This window comes from Pan troglodytes, chromosome 9 (genome assembly GCF_028858775.2).
Source record: "Pan troglodytes isolate AG18354 chromosome 9, NHGRI_mPanTro3-v2.0_pri, whole genome shotgun sequence".
In the NCBI taxonomy this organism is placed as follows: Eukaryota; Metazoa; Chordata; class Mammalia; order Primates; family Hominidae; genus Pan; species Pan troglodytes.
Window position 1 is genome coordinate 107,696,626 of NC_072407.2, and position 12,206 is coordinate 107,708,831.

Genomic DNA, 12,206 nt, shown 5'->3' on the forward strand with positions numbered 1-12,206 from the left:
TACCCTGAATATACATTGCTAATACACATGCATGAGGTTATTCATTGCAGCACTGTTTGTAATTGCAAAATATTGGAAATGAAGTAAATGCTCATACATAGGAGAGTGATTGAACAGAATTTCGTACATCCACACAGTGCAGTACTAACAAACTAGAACAGAATGAGGAAAACCTCTATAAACTAATACAGAGTATTATCCAAGATATTTAACTTAAGGAAAAAAAGCCAGGTGTAATGCATGTCAATTGTGGGGCCTTGCCAACATGAAGGGGATGGAAACTGCCCTCAAGGCAATGCTGTGCTGAGGGGCTGGAGGAGTGGCGGAGGGGGATGGGATGTGAGGCTTCTTTCTGTGCGCAGCCTGTGCATGTCTTGCTGCTGCTTTGCAGAAATGCTTCAATTACTTGCAGTCCTTTGCCAGACAAGGCAGGTGTCCAGTGCCCTGGTTCCTCATCTCAACTGGGCTTATGCCAATGTTATAAAATTTGGTGCAGTTCCCTGAGCCTTAATGCTTCAAGTGTAGATTTTGTAGCTGTTACTAAGGGATGAAAGGAGCAAAGTGATTATTGAATAGAGTTGAAGAAGTTCCAAAGTAATAGAAGATGGTGTGATCATTGGAAAGTCAATTGACTTAAAGGATAAATATAAAAATATTGAGGCTAAACTTGTTCAAGATGTTGCCAATAATATGAAGGAAGAGGCCAGGGATGCACGATCACTGCCACTGTACTGTGGCCAATCCAGGGGAAATCAAGAGAGGTGTGATGTTAGCCCTAGATGCTGTAATTGTTCAACTTAAGAAGCAGTCTGAACCTGTAACACCCTCTGAAAGACATGTCTCAGGTTTCTATGATTTCTGCAAATTGAGACAACGATATTGGCAACATCATTTCTGATGCAATAAAAAAGTTTGGAAGTAAAAGCGTCATCACATAAAAGGATGGAAAAACACTGAAAGATGAATTGGGAATTACTGAAGTCCTTAAGTTTGATCAAGGTTCTATTTTCCCATGCTTTATATATGTCAAAACGTCAGAGATGTGAATTCCAGGATACCTATACTCTATTTAACAAAAAGAAAATTTGTAGCATCCAGTTCATTTTACTTGCCCTTGCAATTGCTGATGCTCACAGAAAGCCCTTGGTAATAATTACTGAAGATGATTATGGAGAAGCTCTAAGTACATTCATTTTGAATAGGCTGAAAGTTTGTCTTCAGATTATAGCAGTCAGAACCCCTGGCTTTGATGACAATAGAAAGAACCAGCTTAATGATATAGCTATTGCTACTGGTGGTTAAATATATGAAAGAGGCTAACAATAAATCTTCAGGATGTTCATCCTCATGACTTAGAAAAAGTTGGAGAGGTCATTCTGACTAAAGATGATGCCATACTCTTCAAAGGAAAAAGGCAACAAGTCTTAAATTGAAAAATATATTCAGGAAGTAATTGAACAGTTAAATACCACAATTCATAAAAAAGGAAAGCCAAAATGAGCATCTGGGGAAATTTTTAGATGGAATACCTGTACTGAAAGTTCATGGGACAGGTAATGTTAAAATGAATGAAAAGAAAGAGTTACAGGTACCTTTAATGCCAAATGAGCTGCTGTTGAAGAAGGCATTGTTCTAAGAGAGAGTTGTGCTCAAATTCAGTGTGTCCCATCCTTAGACTCACTAGCTTCAGCTAATGAAGATCGGTAACTTGATGTAGACATTATTAAAAGAACACTCTGAATTCTTGCAATGATAAATTTTAAGAATGCAGGTGTTGAAAGATCATTAATAGTTTAAAAATGCAGAATTCCTCAGAAGTTGATTATGAGGCTATGTTTGGAGATTCTCCGAATGTGGTAGAGAAAAAAATTATTGATCCAGCTAAAGCTGTAAGACTGCTTTATCATGTGCTGCTGGGGTGGGCTACCAGCTAACTATAGCAGAAGTTGTAGTCATGGAAATTCCTAATGGATGGACCCTGGAATGGGAGGAATGGGTGGAGTGGGAGGACATATGAGAATTAGCATGTTCTAACCCTTAGACTGTTGGTTTGCCATTATTAATTAACCGATGAGAAGCTCAGGAAAGTGTCTGTCATGAATAGTTTCAGAGAAGTCATTGAAGAAAATGATTGAAGAAATGGCTGGCTGATGTTTAAGAAAATCACTGTAACCATCAGTTACTAGTTTCAGTGGATAACGTAATAATGATTTGATGCCATCAGCATCCAGATAACTTATTTTGTACTTTTGGACAAAAAGACATTCTTGCATTTTAGAAAAAATTTTAAAGGAGTAACAATAGTATGCTGTCCTTCGTGTAATAAAGGGGGAATGAGAAAGTATACATTCATCCACTCATCTCTTCAAAACAAATACCAGAAACAAATGAGATTTGTTATCAACATAGGGTGGCTGGGAATGGAAATGAAAGAATGTGAAAAGAATGATACTTCTTTCAGTATACTTTTCTGTAATACACTGTCCTTTATAACATTTCCTCCATAAAAACACCCAACCAGAATGTAGAGAGAAGCTAAAATGAAAAACAAATAATAACATATGAACCTAACTATGTTACAAATAACTCCATGGTTATGTTGTTTATTTGTAATACAGTTGGGTTCATATGTTATTAGAGAAGAAAAGAACTTAGGTAATTTGGGAAAATATTATTTGATATTTTGATTGGTTACCATACCCAGATATGGTACACTAGTTAATAATTTTGTCTAAGTGTATTGGTTAGCAATTCTGTAACTACTTTATATGTATACCAACATTGAGCAAATAAGTAAAAATATTATGGATGATAAGGACCAGGTTTCCCACTGTTGGAAAGAGAAGTTGCAAATAAAAAAAGAGGAAAGGCTAGAATAAGCACTCTTGTGTTGGGCTGAAATAAGAATGAGTTCATAGTTTTTAATATAGATATTTAATATAGACTTAATATTAATACTTAATATAGAGATTGAATTTTAGATGTTGAAGTAAATGTAGTAAATGAAGTAAATGTAGATGTGTAGATGTGTGTGTAAGTATCTACACATAATGTGGACATTCCAAGAACATTCCAGTAATGATGAACACACTTGGCATCCATTCTCCAATTAAAAAAGCCAGGGCTTCTTAGTAAAATGGCTGATTATATCTGAGGCAGGGAAAATATAAGATGATAAAGGACAATCTTGTGGTGTCAGAAAATAAGGAAATGCTTATGAAATGATTGGGAAAAGCATATGGAAAGGATTCAGGAGCTACAAATGAGTAGCTCTGGGACACCGTGAGTAAAAAAATTAAATAGTGGTCATAATGTGTTATTACCATAAAATAAAAATCAATGCCTATGAGCCCAAATTGATATAAGTAAATAAGTGAATAAATAAATAGATGGAGGAGAAGCTCCAGCTTTTCCATATGGTAAACTTCCAATGAATAATGTAGAAGGATGGAAGGGAAACAGAAAATCATCATTAGGTAAACATCACAGTCATAATTGCTGCAGGAAAGAATCATCAATGGATGCTAAAATTAATAGGTGAATGTATAATGAGAAACATAAATTTATATAGTCTCAAAGCATTTCTTCATAAAATGCCTTTTAATTATTAAAGGGAAAATAGTAACTTAACAGTGGAGAAACCTGGTGGACACCATCTTAACCACGTAATTGAAGGTAACACCACCAGTAATAAGACATACAGGCATGACATTCCTCCACACTGAGAAGGGTACAGCATCACTTCTGCGGTATTTCTGCCACATGCAAAAACATGAGACACCCAGGAGCAGGAGGTGGGAGGCAGACAGGAAAAGAGGGAAGAAAAAGGGATAGGTATTGGTGGAGGTTTGATACTACCACCTCCATTAAGATGTTGATAGTGAAGACAGGAAGATGTGGAGGCAGTACGTAGATTACAAGAAAAATTGTGAATCAACAGAATTTGAGGATCAGTATCAGATGAGAAACAATGGATTCTGAAGAGAGTAGAAGGAGGTTTAAGGAAGATACCCAGATTTGTGGGCTGATGTACAAGTGGTTGATCTTGCCTTGTATTAACAACAGGATAAATTGGAGGAGACAGTTTTAGGGATAATTATCCACTAATTTAAGATTCTCAATTCATCAGTACTGCAATCCCAAGCATGTAGCATATCCTTAGTGAAGTCTTTTATTATTTTATTTGTTTATTATTTCTTATTATATTATTAGGGTCAGATAATCAAATTATATCCACAGAGAAACTAGTTTTACCTTGATGAAATTCACATTTGCAGGCCAGCTTACCTTGCTGCGATACATGTCCTCGTGAGACCTGGGGTCAGGGTGTGAGAAGTTCTGTTCATTCTGGTTTAATCTCTGTAGTAAAAAGAAACACCTTTTTCCTACTTCATAGGCTATCTCTTTGTAGATTAGTGATATGTAGGAAGCAGTAATGGCCTCAGGCATGTCATGGAAGAGACCCTTAAAATGAGTTCTGTTCTCACATTATATTGTCAGAAAAATCCCTGGCCTCTGAGCCACCACCACAGCAAGTATTCTATTTGAAATATAGAAAGAATTGCCACCAGTTTTCTCCTTTGTTTTATAAATCAATGTCAAAAAAAGAGACATGAGTATCTTAGATGTGAAATGTTAGGCATACATTTAGATATTTTCTGTTTGAAGTTTGGTAGATTTATTCAATATTAGTTTATATACAAAACATCTGGAGAAAGAGAATGGGCCTTGGACAAGCTAGTTCTGGGTTCAAATTTCAGTGCTGCCACTTAGCCAATAACAGGTCTGTGAACCCTAACAATAGGCATAAATTATTGAAGCCTCATTTCCCTAGAGTGTAAAAGGGAGTCAAAGACTTGACTAATAAAATTCATGGAAAATTAACTGAAATAGTTGCAAAACCAAGTATGGTATCCAGTATGTGTGTTTTCACAAAATGAATGGATGATATTTAGCAAATATTAAATACACGAATGGGTTATATTTTCATTTTTGTTTCCTACTATTTTATTAGGAAATAAAAACTAAATAAGGTAAGCCCTAGCAATAAAATCTCAGAATTATTTTTTTTCTTGGTGGAGCCATTAAGAAAAATTAATTAGTTAATTTGTTTGAAGATCGTAAATACCAAGGTAGTGAATCATTGATAAAGCAAACATAATTATCATAAAAGCATACAATAATTTACAGATTAGGTGAATAAGTTTTAGCTATGTGGTAAGAAATATAATGTATTATTATTCACCTGATCTGGATCAAACCTAGTTGGGTTCCAAAGACAACATTTAAAAATATTTTTAAAAAATTATTCCTGGTGTATGATGTTCCCCTTCCTGTGTCCATGTGTTCTCATTGTTCAGTTCCCACCTATGAGTAGGGGGAGAGGGGAGGGATAGCATTAGGAGATATACCTAATGTTAAATGACGAGTTAATGGGTGCAGCACACCAACATGGCATATGTATACTTATGTAACAAACCTGCACGCTGTGCACATGTACCCTAAAACTTAAAGTATAATAATAATAAAATTTAAAAAAAGAAAAAAAATTATTCCTTCATATGATAGAACATACTGTGTCTGAGTTTGTTCAAACGTTTGCTCTGATTATAGAACTTGATTTATATGAATTCCATCTGTATACTCTCACTGGTGAAATAACCTGTAAATGAACCCAAGAGCGACTGATCTTTGAAAATAAAATACTCTCACATTGAACACTATCTCTTTGAGTGAAATTATGATGAAATTACATGAATGGTGATATAGGGAAGTGGAGAGGAGTTATTTCAGTTAAATCAACATTGATTAATCATGTTCCATGTCCAAGACATTATAAGTAATGTTGCGGCTACATCATTTTTAAAGTGTGGCACCTGTCCTTAATGTTGGGAATCAAGTAGGCCTTGAGGCTCAATTCCATTCTGGCTCAGGAATCTATCACAATTCTGATCTTGGGCAAGTTATTAAAACCTCTCTAAATTCCTCTTTCACCCTCTGGAAATGTGAATACCACAACACTTACTTTGTGAGAATTAAATGTAAAATGTTGTTGAAAATAATTGGCAGGAAATAAATGTCTAAATATCTTTCTCTTTCTCTCTATGATAGAGTTTTTGAGAAGATTAAATTTAAAATCTTTAAATTTTGTATGTTTAAAATTTATGTATTTATGTATGTTAAAGGTTATTAATCATTATATAGATATATGAAATTGTTATTATAAATAAATATGTAAATAGGTACAGCTCACTGTTATTTATCTGGAAGGACAACCTCAACCAATGAATGCATATTTTGGCATTTGCTTTTTCATAGCCAAAATCTCATAGCAAGACAGTGGAAAACAGGATGGATTTTTCTCCATGGTAGAGAACTGATGTCCTTAGTTTAAATGAAACTGTGTAAAGCGAAGTCTCTGTGTATAAAAAGAGAAAGCTGTTGTTATATTAGTCAGATAGTGAGGATAAACTAAAGAAAAGTGAAAGGATCTATCTATCTATATATATAGATATATATATTCTTATTCATGCTTTGTCAGTCCTTTACTAATTTTTTATCTTACTTAGAATAATACCATATAAATGGAAAAGGGATAAGATAATGAAAAAGTTTCCCCAAATAAATGAAAATTGCAAAGGAAATTCAAATTTACTTTTCGAAGGGATTATTACAACATTTCAGCCTATCCTATTTTTTGTGCATAATTTTTAAAATTATGTTTCCTTGTTTCTTTTACCATGCTTAGTGAATCCGTTTCATATAGGTGTTTTGTTTTGTTTTTGTTTTTGTTTTGCTTTGTTTTTGTTTTTTTTTTAATATAGAGAAAGCTTTCAGTAAATTGCCCATAAATAAATCATTGCAGCCCAGATTTAAAAGTACATTTGGCCTTAGGCCATTCCTCATAACTAGTGAAAGCTCAAAAGTATGAGCACAATGTGGAAAAAAAAGAAAAAAAATATAAAGAGCTCAGCAAAAAGGATTTAATAAAGGGAAACCACATATTTAATTTAAATATCTCGTACAAAGGCTGCATATTACCCAATGCTTTTAATACATGGTGAGATATTGAATATCATAATGGAGATATAAAAATCTGCATTTATCTTTAGAACTCTAAACAAAACTCTTCTATTAAGTCATGGTAGGTTGATATCGCAGTATAATATAAAGAATAATAATCCTGAATACAGGCCAGGCACAGTGACTCACTCCTGTAATTCCAGCAATTTGAGAGGGTTAGGCAGGTGGATCACTTGAGGTCAGGAGATCAAGACCAGCCTAGCCAACATGGTGAAACGCTGTCTCTACTAAAAATACAAAAATTAGCTGGGCGTCGTGGTGCCTGCTTTTAATCCCAGCTACGTAGGACGCTGAGGCAGGAGAATCACTTGAACCTGAGAGGTGGAGGCTGCAGTGAGCTGAGATTGCACCACTGCACCCCAGCCAGGAAGACAGATTGAACTGCATCTCAAAAAAAAAAAAATTCTGAAATTCTGAATACATTTATTTCTGCACATATGGACACATACTCAAAGGAAATTTATAAAATGAAATTACTTGTCAAAATGATGGAATTATGGGATCTTTTCCAGATTTTTCTTTAATGCTTTTACAGATAAAAGCAATGCTTAATTTAGAGAAACACTATCATGCATTATACATTCCAATTTTACCTGAAAGTTTTTGCCCTTTCCTGTGTGATTTGTGGGGATAAAAGCTTTCAATCGATTTTCAACTACAAGCTTTTCTACCTTGTACAAGAAAGTTTTTAATTTGGGATTGTCGTTAAATTACTTCAGGAACATAGTTCAGAAATTATTAATTAATATATGCTAATTAACAGCACAAATATTTTAAAGATGCACAAATAGGTCCAGAATGGAAATTTTTAAGTAGCTTGAGGCCATTGAAGTAACAAAAGGACAATTCAAAAATAATTAACAACAGACCCAGAGGACCAGTAGTGGGTACAGCTGCAAGGAAACACTTCTGTGTGTGCTGGCAGACTGTAGACCTTCAGCGGCTCTTCAGTGAGTACAGCTGTGCTCAGCTAATTTTGTTTGTTACCACAATAATCTAGAAACTACTAAACTTAGAGACGCTTTGAGGCAGGATCTATAGGATTTAGGTTTTACAAAATATATTGGGGGCTTGTAGGTGAGAATTGTGGGATTTATGCCTCAACTTCCACATTTATATTTATGGAAATATTATTTAGAGACTGCTTTGAGATATAAAATTAATGGTTTTGCTTCTCAAAACTTGATGATGTCAAGACTGTTTAGTAATTTTTAAACCAAAATATTATAAAAATTAACCAGAAATATTTTAAATTTTGAAAAACAAAAAAATATATATATAATTGAAACTCAAAGTTACTAGTGCAATTTTCATGTGAAAAAATTCTGCTAGAGAGTATGTATCATCAAATCACACTGTTTTAAATTTCTTAATATTTTAACAATCTGATACCACTTTGAGATAATTTGGTTGAATGCTTCCCTACAATAAATAAGTGAATAAGTCTCCATCATAAAATGATATATCCATTCTGTCTGAAAGTAACTATGACCTCAACAAACAGTTGATTTTGTTGCCTAAATATTATCATGCTTAAGACTTGAGTATACTTTGTTAGAAAACATCAATTATCTTACAAAATGTAATGGATTCATTTCTAGTAAAATCATCTTAGGAGATGTATTTTCAAATAATTATATTATTCAGATTCACCAAGACCCTATATTGCTGAAACGAGACAGGCCAATAAAGATATTTATTAAATTATGATGATAACATCTGTTTTAGAAATGTAAATTAATTATACTGAACAGAATAATTATTTGATCTTTAGCCGTTTTAGGCCTTCAGTTGGGACAGACCCAGAAGAGTGTGTGTGTGTGTTCGTGTGTGTGTGTGTTCTGGCTGTTTCTGCAGGTGTCTCTGAGAGACTTCGATTAGTAAAGGGTCTAGGTTAGGTTCACTAATGTCCACAAAAGGATGACAGTCAAACCATCAGCTTTTCTGGTCTCCAGTGTAATAGCTTCACCTTCAACCAGTAACTGTGAATCTACAGTCAAGGCCAGACTTGATGGCAATAACAATCACAATTGATTGCAACAAAATCATCATTTAAAAAATCTGAAAAAAACAGCGATTATATCTTATGGAGAATTTCTAAAGGTGGACTTTCAAATCAGTATAAATCAGTGTAGTCAATAAACAGCAATCACTTATTTGCTACATGTTACCTTAGCATTCTGAGGAATTGCCAATCATGACAATGGTCATAATCAAAAGATGCTGTAACCATACTATTACGTCTTTTCATTACACTTGCTGAAGGCACGTTGTTGAGGACATTTTCTATTATATGACTACCTTCCCTATATTAAGTCTTATGTTCGAAACATCTTTTAGAATTTAGTACTAGAGATATATCTTTAACCTCCAACCAGAACCTGTTATGCTTAATCCCCACTGAAAATAAAATTACGTAACTGTCTATGTTTCCCTTTTTGTTTTGATGACCAAGAAGCCTACAGATAGATGTTGCTCTCTCATTAATAGTCAAATGATTAGTACAAGAAGTCAGACCAGGAAGAGGTCATTAATATCAATACAAAAGATTAAGAAAGGCTACAGAAAATACCAAATTTGAGCCAGTTTTTAGATAATAGAACATATTTGTGTATTAGACGAGCAAAAAGGATTTTAAAGAATGTAATTCTGTACTAGTTAGAATAGGCTAAGCTGCAGTAACAAAATGACCCAAAGAATTAAGGATGATTAAAAGAGAAGTCATAACTCTACAGTGGGTTTTCAATTCAATGGGGTTGGGGTTTCTCTCCACTTTGTCTTAAGGGACCCAGGGTCCCTTCATCTTGTGGTGCTACCATCCTTTAAAGCATCCATGTCATCTACCTTCCAGCTAACAGGAAAACAAGTACAAAGTACACACTGTAGGTGAAATGTGTCAGGCCTGAAAATGGCCCACGTTATTTCTACTCAATGCCCAATGGGAAAGACTTAATCACTCAGCTGCAACTAATTGCAAGTGAGGCCCAGGAAGAAGAGGAAAGTAGACATACAGGGCTCTGTTACAAACATTAAAAATAACAAACTAAAATGCAATTAGTCTTGGCATAGTAAAAAGCATAATTTTATACTAGACATGACTGTAATTTCCCTGTAAGTTTCTTATCCACTGCAACCATCCCTTTTTTCACATATGCAAGAACTTATCTATAAACACATACAGAGGTTTTGGAATCAATTGAAGGATCCCAGATTGACAAGAAACCATTATATCTTGTGGAACACATTTTAGCTACTATTAAATGTAAATTTTGCAATAACACAGAAGAAAGAAATAAAACAGCTCCTATTTACATAGTAAAGTAATATACTTACTTCTAGTTTATTTGATAATGTATATAATTCAAATTACTTTTAGTTGTTTTATTTATAACTGTATTCTCAATTTCCTTAATTTGAACAATTTTAAATGATAATACAGTGGTTAAAATGGAATGAAAAATTTAGTTTCCTAAAATAAAATGTATCACAATCACTGAAAACCTAAATTGTCTATGTTGTAACACAGTGTGCTGTCCTATTTCTGATGACTCTGGTTAGAAAGCAATTGGTGGACAGTTTTGCAGAGACTCCTAAGCTACACATCATCACTGTACAGAAAACTGTATATATCATTAGCAACGTATCAATGCAAGCAATATAATTCCCTAGAGAAGAATAGTTTGCACTTAACATCAATTTAACCATTTTCTCTAGACACATCCTATTATGAAGTTTCATAACTCAGCAGAAACATCTGTATGTAGCAGGGGGCAAACATTATGTAAAAGTGGGGAATGATCAAAAACTTCACTCTCAGATGGACTGTAATCTTTAACTAGAGAAGATACTATATTATAATTTAAATTACCTCGATGCCTTACTTTTAGAAGAGCAAATTGTTCTCACGTTTTACAACTTGATAGGCAGTTGCTCTAATCCATAAAAAAAGAAAAAAGGAGAAACTGAGTCTTTGCCTTTTCTTACTCTCTGCAATCCTTATTATTCAGTGTTACATGGAGGTTTATCTTAGCAAAGTCCTCCGTGATAACTTATTCATTAATCTGCAGAATATCCCAAACAAGTGAATATTTTCCCCTTATTTTGAAAATGAGGTTAACATTATCTTTATCTCCATAGAATAAGTCACTTGAAAAGGTGGATTGGAGCTAAGAATTCCTGAAATCCCAGTCCAAGCATGTCCAGTTTCATAAACCACCTTTTAAAATTCATTCTTTCATTTCAGAGCATGGCAAGCTCCATACCAGCTAATTTTTCTCTGTGACTATAAATATACCATATTTGCCCTAAAAGCATAAAAAGAAAAAAATCTTAATGGGAATTCTGCTCCTACCTAAGCCACTCTAGCAGTTATTTTCTTAGCAAACTCTTAATTATACGCCCTTAGACAACAAGAAATAAAGCTAAATCTCACTATCTCTCCAAAAGCAAGATTCTGTCTCAGTGAGACTCTTTAATTAATCCAATGATATATGTTTCTGAATTTCTAAAAAGACATTCTTACAAATTTTTTTTTTCTTGGAAGGGAGGAATAGTCATTCCAGGGGAGAGAAGTACAAATTCCAATGGTAATAAATGTTCCCAACTTTCAAGTCGTCTTGCAAAGACTTACAACAAAGAAAAGACATAACATAGAGTTAAACGAAGATTTTTAAGTACAGCCTTTGTTCTCTCTTTTTTTCTTTTTTTTTTATTTATTATTATTATACTTTAAGTTTTAGGGTACATGTGCACAATGTGCAGGTTAGTTACATATGTATACATGTGTCATGCTGGTGCGCTGCACCCACTAACTCGTCATCTAGCATTAGGTATATCTCCCAATGCTATCCCTCCCGCCTCCCCCCACCCCACAACAGTCCCCATGGAATACTATGCAGCCATAAAAAATGATGAGTTCATGCCCTTTGTAGGGACATGGATGAAATTGGAAATCATCATTCTCAGTAAATTATCGCAAGAACAAAAAACCAAACACCGCATATTCTCACTCATAGGTGGGAACTGAACAATGAGGCTTTGTTCTCTTGAAAAAAGAAATGGATCATTGGTTGCCTAACTGTGCTCTAGAGTTAAAACCAAAATTATTTACTATGGCTCACCTC

At 34.1% G+C, this 12,206-nt stretch overlaps 1 protein-coding gene and 1 pseudogene across 9 annotated transcripts in view; both read left to right on the top strand.

Annotated features, from left to right (window-relative positions):
- GRIA4 (glutamate ionotropic receptor AMPA type subunit 4) overlaps positions 1-12,206 on the top strand; it is a 374,575-nt gene that overhangs the window by 94,645 nt on the left and 267,724 nt on the right. The gene's annotated exons all lie outside the window — the stretch shown is intronic.
- LOC107967203 (60 kDa heat shock protein, mitochondrial-like) lies at positions 368-6,729 on the top strand (annotated as a pseudogene).